General features: G+C 55.7%; 1 protein-coding gene across 1 annotated transcript in view; it reads left to right on the top strand.

Annotated features, from left to right (window-relative positions):
• Positions 1–593: 593 nt before the first annotated feature.
• Positions 594–9,305, top strand: part of SYT2 (synaptotagmin 2) — a 120,734-nt gene continuing 112,022 nt past the window's right edge. The window contains exon 1 of the mRNA XM_006159149.3: positions 594–815. The gene's annotated coding sequence lies outside the window, so the exon portion shown is untranslated. The remainder of the gene's footprint in view (positions 816–9,305) is intronic.

The following is a 9,305-nucleotide window of genomic DNA, read 5'->3' as shown; positions in this document are numbered from 1 at the left end:
AGCGATGTCTTGTACAATAAGCAAACTGAGGTGGAAACCTTGCCATTTAATAGCTAGTGGTTTCCGCTTAACTCTCCACCTTCCTCCAGCTCCTCTTCCTGCTTCCCACTTTCCACACGGCCCCCCTTCTCCTCCCACCTACCCATTTTCATAGACCTCAGATACCTTTATCTTCCCCAAGGCTCCTCCTCTGCCTCACCAATCCTTTAGGCTCAGGAGCCCCCACCACCCAGGTGGCCACTGTAGGTTGAAGTGGCTCTGAGAGGGAAGGAAGGCAGAGTGGGGCTCAGGGATCCCCCAGAGCCATTTGGCCAAATGCTAGGGGGCTCCCGAGCCGATAATTTAGCTCTCCGCTACAGTGGGTTCTGGAGGCCAGGGAGAAGGAGCTGGCTCCAGAGACATGGGAGGCGAGGATGGGGTCCCTTTCCCTGCCCCGTGACCTTGAGAGGAGGCGGGGGACTGCGCCTCGGCCCCGGGCCCGCAGGGCGGTCCCCGCCACCTCCTCGGGCCTCCTCCCGCTCGGGCTCGGCTCCCGGGTCCCCGCCCTCCCGCCGCCCGCTCGGTCTCCTCCCCTCACTGCAGCGCTCGCCGCGCGCCCATCGATCAGCCCCTCCGCCGGGCGCAGACTGCTCAGCTCAGCAAGTCTTGCGGCAAAGGCACTTCGCGGCGGAGTTGGGGCAGGGGCGGAGCGGGGACTCCGCGCCCCGGGGAACGGACGCCGCTGCTAAACCGTCGCCAGCGCCGCGTCCTTGCAGCCTGACGCCCCCTCGCACCGGGGACCGGGACCTCTCCTGTCTCCTCCGGACCGCTCTCTGGTAAGTCCGCGCCCCTGCCCGTGGGGCAGCGGCCTTCCCCGCCAAAGTTTGTCCTCCCTGGGCTGCTGAGTCCAGGGGCCACGGGGTGGGATCTGGCTCCCGGGAGGAGGGTGGGGTCGGAGAAGTTTGAGGCCGAGGCGGCCGGGATCCTGCACCGTCCTTTGGGGGAGTTTGGAGGCGTCGGCAGAAGATTCGATGGGGGAGCCGTACCGAGGGCCGGGGAGCCGGCTGCTCCGGGGACTGGCGCGGGCCGACGTCCCCTGCACCCCCGCTCTGCGCCCCAGTCCTGCCCTCCCTATGCCCTCCACTCGCGCGTTGCCCACCCCTCGCCCATCTGAGCGGATTCTGGCGAAGGTTCTTTTGCCCCCACCTCAAGCCTCGGGGACCCCCTTGGCCCCGCCGTCGCCGTCGTGGGAGGTGAGGGGAGGTCCGTGAGTTCTGGGAGCCAGAGAGCCTGGGTCAGGCAGAAGCTGGGGAGACGGTCTACAGGCACTATCTGGAAATGTGGGTCCGAAGGAGCTGGAGCTGGGACTGGGAAGGGAGGCAGGGGATGGAGGCGCCCCTCGCCTGCGTTCAAATCTCATGACTCAGCATTGCCTAGGACGTCCCGTCCTGCTTCAGCCTCCCCGGGCTGGGATCCTGCCGGAGACCACGTAGCTCACTCCCCTTTCTGGACTCTTCCATGCACCTTTCCCATTATGCCCCCTCCTCCCTCTGCAGCACCCCCTACCCCACAGGGCTTTATTTTCAACTAGAAAGAGCTTCATCCTTTCCCTATTCAACTGACCCAAGTCCCCCCTCCCACTTTTCTGCTTCTCCCTGTCCACCCTCACATTCCACAGGTGCCTCGAGGACACCCCCAGCCCACAGTATGTGGGGGTCTCCTTCTGCCGGCACCCTTCCCACCCCCTGCTGAGGTATTGGGGTAGGTCACTCTCCACTGCAGAAGGGAGGGAGCCAAGGACAGAGGTGTTGCCGGGCTGGCCACGAGGGGGCTGCTGCAGTGGGTGGGAGAGGACAGAGCTTAGGGGTGGTCAGGCCCAGGATGGACCAGGGTGGGCACCAGGAAGAGGAAATCCTTCTTATCTGGGGTGCAGGCAGCCAGGAAGGTGGACTGGCTCTGACCTGGAGAGCCAGTTGGTGTCCTTCGCCCAACCCCCCTGCTGGGGCCCTGGGGGGCTTTCTCCCCTGCTTAATGGTGTTTTCAACGCAGTCTATCCAGCTCTTGGGGACCTGGGCACTTCATCAGAGGGAGTGACAGCAAGGGACAGCGTAGCTAGCCATCAGGGCCTGCTTAGACCAGACCCAACCTCGGTGCTGCTAGAAACATCTCCATGACCCACAGAAGTGCTGAAAACGACCAGGTCCAAATCCCCTAGGCTGGGCCAGAGGAGCAGGTGGGAGGGGATGGCAGCTCTGATGCAGTGGGACGTGCCTGGTGTCCTGGCAGGCACTGCAAGCTGCAGCTTGTGTCAGGGCCCCGGGGTGAGTCAGCGTCAGGGGTCCACGCCAGGCACACTGCGGCCTGGGCTCAGGAGTCTAGCACCAACCCTTGCCCTCCTCCCCATGCCCCCAGGCAACAGCCAGAGCCAGCAAAGGCTCCTCGTGGGCCACTCTCCCTCCATATGGCCTGCCTCTGCCCTGCTGGCTCCCAGACAGGTCCCTGGCCTCATCCTTCTGGACTCCCTGGAGGGCCTGGCTTTATCTGGGGACCACCTGGGCTTGATCCTCACCTTGTCTCCTCCCAACTTTGCCAAGGAAGTGCTGGGAGAGCATTGAGAAAGCTGAGGAGGGGGAGGCGGAGGTGAGGATCCAGCCATAGCGCAGGCCAGTCTGGAACAGAGACCAGTCTGCTCTGTTGGCCAGCTTTGTTCAGCTTTCCCAGGCAACTTAGTTTTATTATTTTTGTTTTGTATTTTTTGTTTTATCTGGTGGTAGTGGCAGCTGCGGTGGGTGGGGGGATCTGGGGGTGGTTTCTTTTTTAGCTTTGGGGCCTGACATCCACAGATTAGGACCAGGGGAGGAGAAAGGGGTTAGTGTTTGTTAGCAGGCCCTTTTCCTCACCGCAGAGGAGCTTAGCATTGGCTTGGTCTTACCACTGGAGTTGGTTTTACCCCTTGGCAAAGCATGGACCTTGCTGAAGACCTGGGAGGGCCAGGGAGACCTTTCCTGGAGCGGAGTCTGAGTTCTCTTGACCTCACACTGGTTCCATCCCTGTCACCCTCTGGCAGCTTCTAAGCAGGGGCAGCAGGGCTGTCTCTGACACTGCAGAGACTTGGGCTGGGGGAACTTTGGAAATGGCTGGAGAAGCCTCTTTCTTGTCCTTGCCAAGTACTAGAGGCCAGGCTACCCTAATACTCCCCAGCCCCTCTGTGAGCCTGGCCTCGAGTGGCCTCTCTGTCTCTACCTGGGTTTTATCTTACCTCAGCCAGGTCTCCTCTTTTCCACGAAGTCTGTGTGGCCCTCTCAGGAGAGAGTAGCCTGGGGGGCAGCAAGTGGGCTGGACCTGGGGCACAGGAACAGTGAGGATGGAGGAGGAGGACGTTAGGGCTCAGTGGGCTGGAAGAGCGACTCCTCTTCCGTTCCCTAACCAGATGTGTCCTTGTGGGCAATCAGAGGCTGCAGGTGAGCGGAGATGCTGTTCGCCTGGTCTGACATTCACCACGTGGCCTTCCCTGGTCTTGGCAGGTTCTAGCCAAAGCTGGCCTTGCTCTTTGTGGGACCGGAGGGTCCAGGGTGGAGGAGGATCCTCTTTAAAAACCAGGACAGTAAGGCAGTGGGAGAAACAGAGTGTTTATCCAGTGGTGGTGAAGATGGGCGTCAAGTCAGAGAGGCCAGGAGCCAGGAAGCCTGGGTTCATCTCCTGGGGCCACTAATTACAACGTGTGTGATGTTACGCACTCATTCATGCTCGCGTTTAATTAGCAAGCACCTACTACGTGCCACTGCACACAACAGACAGAAATCCCTGCTGTTGTGGATTTGCATTCTGGTGGGCCTAGGCAGGTGTTTTGTTTGTTTGTTTTGGCCATTCTGAGCATCAGTTTCCATGTTTGGTTACGGATGACTTTTTGAGAATCTGCTGAAGGCCAGCACAGTGCTGGGCAATGCAGATTCAGATGGGATCATGGCACTTATGACCTGGTAAGTTCCACACAGATGAATATGACATAAATGATTCATTACTGCTGTGACTGGTGTTCTAAAGACACAGGGGATGCTCCAGGAGAATAGAACAGGGTGACCTGTCCAGGTCTGGAGAATTCTCTCTATGAAACAGCAGTCATCAGGACCGGCATAATATTTACATTGCTGGATTCCCATGTAGTCAACCACGGTTCGAATCCTGGACCGGATGACTTAAAACTCACGCCAAGCACGTGTGCATGCATGCCCAAGATCCCGAGAGGAGGATAGAGGAGAAGGAACTGTGTGGCCATCTCCCCTGGGGGGTGATTTCTCACTTTCTGTCTCTCTGGCAAGCACACACACCCTATAGCAAAAAACTCTCTCTCTCTCTCTAAAAAAAAAAAAATAAAAACAAAGACAGTACTGACACCTACCTTAAAGCTACGAGGTAGCTTTATATCAATGATAACTATACGTGTTAGCTCTAAATGAGCTCATAGTCCACTGTATACAAATTAGATCCAGTTCTAAATTCTGTGTGAGCAATCCATGCACAGGCACCACAATGACCGTTCCTCCTGCTGTCACAGAGAAGCTGGGATTGGTCTTGGGTTCTCATAGGCTCAGGAAGCCCGCCATGAACAATACAGTTCCATGGGAGAAATGTCATAGAAATTTTTTCTAAGAGGCAGTGTAGTGACTGTAGCCAGGTAGCCTGGGTTTATCTTCGTTCTGCCACTTGCTTTGACTTTGGGCAAGTTAATCAAACTCTGCTTCTCAGTCTTCCATCCGTAGAATGGAACTAAAATTCTTCTCTATGACACAGGTTATTCTTGGTGAGCTTTGAATGATTTAATCCCTGCAAGGTGTTTAGCACAGGGCTGAGCACATGCTGAGTTTGTGGAGTATTTCCTTTTTATTCTTTTTTAAATAATTATTTTATTTTAACTTATTTATTTGTTTGTTTATTTTTAATTTGACCAAAGAGGAACAGAGTGAGGGAGAGAGGGAAAGTGAGAAAAGAAGCTGCTAGGTCTGGGACTCGAACTGTGGTCGGCCATGTGGGAGTCCAGTGTCCTTAACCACCATGCCACCTGCCATCTTCCCATGGAGTATTTTCTGTCATCATGTTGTTTGTGGCCGCCTCAAAGTCTCTCTTTCTTTCTTTCTTTCTTTCTTTCTTTTTTTCTTTCTTCTTTCTTTCTTTCGGTTATAGAGTGCATGTACTCGCCAGAGAGGAGAGAGGGAGAGGGGGAGAGAGGGAGAGCAAGCACTCCAGTGGGGGTGACCACACTGCAGTCTGTTCCCCTCATTCTCCTCTTGGGATTCTGGGCATGCACACATGTACCTGGCATGTCTTTCAAGCTGCCAGGTCTGGGATCTGAAACACGCAGTCGGCCACGGGTATCCAGCCACCTTAACCATCACGTCACCTGCCGGCCCCCTCAAAGTCCTTTCCGTGCTTCTTTCTTGGGTCTCCAGCTGACGGGAGCATTTTCCACTTCTATTTATTTTGTTAAGTTTATTTACTTATTCCATGAGCAAAAGAGACAGAGGGAGAGCTAGAGATATGGCACTCCCAGCAGGGCCTTGATGCCACCGTCCAGCCTCAGGCTGGCTCGTGGGCGGGCACATGCCCAGCGTACTCAGGGAGGCCTGTGGATATGAACCTGGGACCTTCCCATGAGGGCCAGCTTTGCAGAGGGTCATGTTTACTGCTGTGCCGTTTGGCCCCCATTTCTCTTATTCTTAAAAACCAAGGGAAGGGGTTGTAATAACTCCCTTGGGCTGTTCAGTATTTCCTTGCTCTGATGTTCAGGCCATTCTTCTTGATGCCTAACGAGCCGTTTCTTGCCAAAGCTTCGTTTCTGGGAAGGATCTGTCCCAGCAATCCCTCATTGTCATCCCTGGAACTGACAATTCAAGGAAGGATGAGCAAATGTGGGTCTAGTCCCAAAGGGGCCTGACGGGGCCCTGTGAGTCTACACTGCAGGGAGCACCTGGCTGCAGCCCTGGTCTGAAATCAAAGATCAAAACGACACCCCCACGCCAAACAAAGAAGGAGCCCTCAAAGCACAGCAAGCAGGAGATGTAAAATCTTCCTCCCTGATAAGTCCCAGACTAGCACAGAGCCCCTGCCCCACAGAACGCCAGGGAGGAGGAGGCTGACTCTGCAAGCACCTTCCAGACCTTGTCACTTACAGTTGCGGATGAGTTGCTGGGCCCATGAGTGTGGCCTCTGAGCCTCAGAGAGTGTGGTGCTTGCTCCCCAGCAGCGCCTGATCTGGGGTCAGGGGTAAGAAGGAAGGAGAGTTACCTGTTGCTCTAAGTCAGGAGGGGTCCATCATGGTCGCTTTATCTGGGGGGCTCAGGATTTCTGCTTTTGCATTGGCAGCACTTACCATCGGGACAGGTCACGCATGGCGGGGAGAAGGCGGACTCTCATCGCCACCCACCTGGTCCACCCACTCTGTGATGGAGTTCAGTCTCCCATGGCCGCAGTACTCAGTACCACCTCAAGGTCGTGGAGCAGCCCTCGCTGTCCCCATTTTGTGAAGCAGCAAAGGCCTAGCAAAGTTGTGTGGCTTGTTCAGAATCTCCCGTCACGGGCGTTGGGGGGGAGAGAGGAGGCTTTCCAGGCTCCAATAGCTGATTGGTCAGAACTCCTCCTCCACTCCCCCACCCATTGTCACCATCTCTACCTACAGGATGAAGCCAGAGAACACGGTGTGTGTGTGCTCTGGGGGAGGGGATGTCCTCGAGGATGAGGTCATAGAACTTTGAGCGTAAGCCAGGAGTCTGGGTGATTGAAATCAGGCTGCAGACTTAACAAATTAGGCAATGATCCCTTGGGGAGATTGAACCAGCTCTCCCTCTCTGGTGTTGGGTTTCTGTGGGCCTCTCCATAAAGAAGAGATGCTCTGGCACCTTCTTCAGGATCCCTGCTCCGAGGCGGGCAGGGAGGAGCCACAGTGGGCAGACTGGACTAAGTGATGAGGCGTCCACAGGGCTGGACCTGTCTAGCCTTGGCAGTTTCCTCTGCAGTGGTAGGCCAAGTGCCTAAGGCCGAAGCCTCTGCAAGTGCCCAGCTTTGGGAATTAAATGCTTCCTCTGAAGCCCAGCAGCAGTGTATGGATGCATGTGTGCACCTGTGCATGCATGTGTGTACCTGTGTTCCTGTGTGTGTGCCTGTTTGTGTGTACCCCTGTGTGCACATGTGTATACATGTGCGTGCTTGTATGTGCATGCCGTATGGTGGAGGCAGTGGGTGTGGGCTGGGAGAGGGCTCCTCACAAAGGCCGGAGAAATGGGAGTCACCTGGTGTCTGGCTGCTTCTTCAAAGTCCAGTCTTGAGAAGTCAGGGCCTATGGACTGAGCCCTATCAGCCCTCGCACGCAGAGGCAGTGGAGTCCGGACTTGGCCTGGGCCCCAGACCCCTGTGCCCCTCCCTCATTTCCAGCCTTCTTCCCCTTCTTCCACTTGCCCTCCAGATGGACAAAGGCACCAGGGATGTAGGGGGACTCGAAATCACCTTGTCTCATCTATTATCCTATGAGATCCGCAAGAGTAGGGATGAGGGTCTTTCTCCTCTCCTGGGTCCCCCGACTGCCAGAGCAGAACTCTGCAGTGGGTAGTGTCGTGGTGGCTGGAGCAGGTGACAGGGCTTCCAACTGCTCCCCAGCCCTCGTGTAGCTGCCAGGGCCAGGCTTTCCTCAGTCCAGGAAGCCTTCTTCCTCTCCTCCCCCCTCCCCCCCCCCCCCCCCCCTTCCATATTGTCTTGTGTCCATAACAATTTTCAATGCTTTTATGCCCTCCAATCTTTCAGCCTTTTCCATAGGGTGCGAACAGTTGGTGTATGTTAAGTGGAGACATACAATGTCTCTCTTTCATAGCCTGAATTGCTTCACTCAGCAACAAATCTTCCATATTTATCCACTTTCTACCAATTGCCAGGGATTTTTTTTTTAATGACTGAATAATATTCCACGCCTGCCCCACATCTTTCTAAGTGAATCCCCAAGGGCCTCATGACTAGACAGCTGGGGACTGGAGGAGGACAGGGTTGGGTGGGAGTCAGGGAGGCTCCCCTGAAGCCATCGTGAGGACCAGGTGCTTCTGAGAGGGGGAGGGAGTCCCCGGCCACAGGGAGTCCTGGCAGGGCTTCCCATAATGAGGCAGAGGCAGTGGCTCTGGAATTCAACAATTAGGAATGAGCACAATTAGAGGTGGCGTCTACCCGTTGCTCTCCTGTGCATCTCAGCCTCAGTGTAAACGGTCTAACTGTGAGCAGGGCTGGAGGGAGAGGGGAAATAGAAATACATGGAGGAAGGGGATGGGGGGCCTCAGAGACTGAAGATGGGGGACTAGGAAGCCCTTAACCCTTTCTATACCCAACTAGATGGGGGGGCGTGAACTGCAGGTGATGCAAGGTTGGGGCGATGGGGGCAAGGCCACACATCCCCGTATGAGTGCAAGGGGTGGCTGATGCAAAGGCTTCTGGAGCATGCTGCTCGGGTTGGGGGCGAGCTAAAGAAAACCCAGAGGGCCTCTGGAGAGAGGGGCTGTCGGCCAGCTTCCTGCTCAGCTGTGGAGAGGAGAGTTACAACCGACTGCAGTGGTGTGCGTGTGTGCACATGCATGTAATAGAGAGACGGGAATGCCTCCTACTTTCATTCCCCCCCCCTTTCCTTTTCACGCCCACCTTCCCCTTCTCATCCCACTCTGTCCAATTTTCTGAAGTCAAATGAGGCAGGCTGTGTTAGTGCAAGGCCCAGTCAGTGGGCACACGTATGACCAGAGGTCCCAGCCATGGGACCTGTTTATCCCTGTCTAGAGCAGAAATGGCTCCCCCCCATAAGCCTGTGCTGTGAGCTTCATGGACCCTCCCCAGAGCACCCCTGCTCCCCTAGGGCAGGAAGATGTGAATGAGGACTTTCCTCCCCATTGAGTCCAGCCTGAACTGATGACGCAGAGGTATCAGGCCCGCTGTTCCTGGTTAGAACAGTGATGGCGGAATGCTTGTATGCCATTGGGAGAAAGGAAGTCCGTCCTGATGTGTCCTCCCCTTCTCTTGCTATGCCTTAACTTCCTGGGGGGGAATATGGAGGGGGACTGGGCTAAGGGTGGTGCAGGTCTCCTAGGATCCTCTTTGTCTCTAACCTCATTTATTTGGAGAAAAGCATATTTAACAAACCCCCAGTCTTTTATCTCTGTCCTTGGGACTCCCTGACAATGGAGACCCACAAGCAGGCAGAGGGAGGGATCATCTGCTCCCTGCCTTGGTGGCATGGGGAATATGAACCAGAGCCCATTGGTTAAGTGCTCAGGATCTTGGGGACAGAGGGGACAGGCCTGGAACTG

Source organism: Tupaia chinensis, unplaced genomic scaffold (genome assembly GCF_000334495.1).
Source record: "Tupaia chinensis unplaced genomic scaffold, TupChi_1.0 Scaffold000627_1, whole genome shotgun sequence".
NCBI lineage: Eukaryota > Metazoa > Chordata > Mammalia > Scandentia > Tupaiidae > Tupaia > Tupaia belangeri.
Note: the sequence above shows the minus strand (reverse complement) of the source record. Positions and strands in the feature narration are given on the sequence as shown.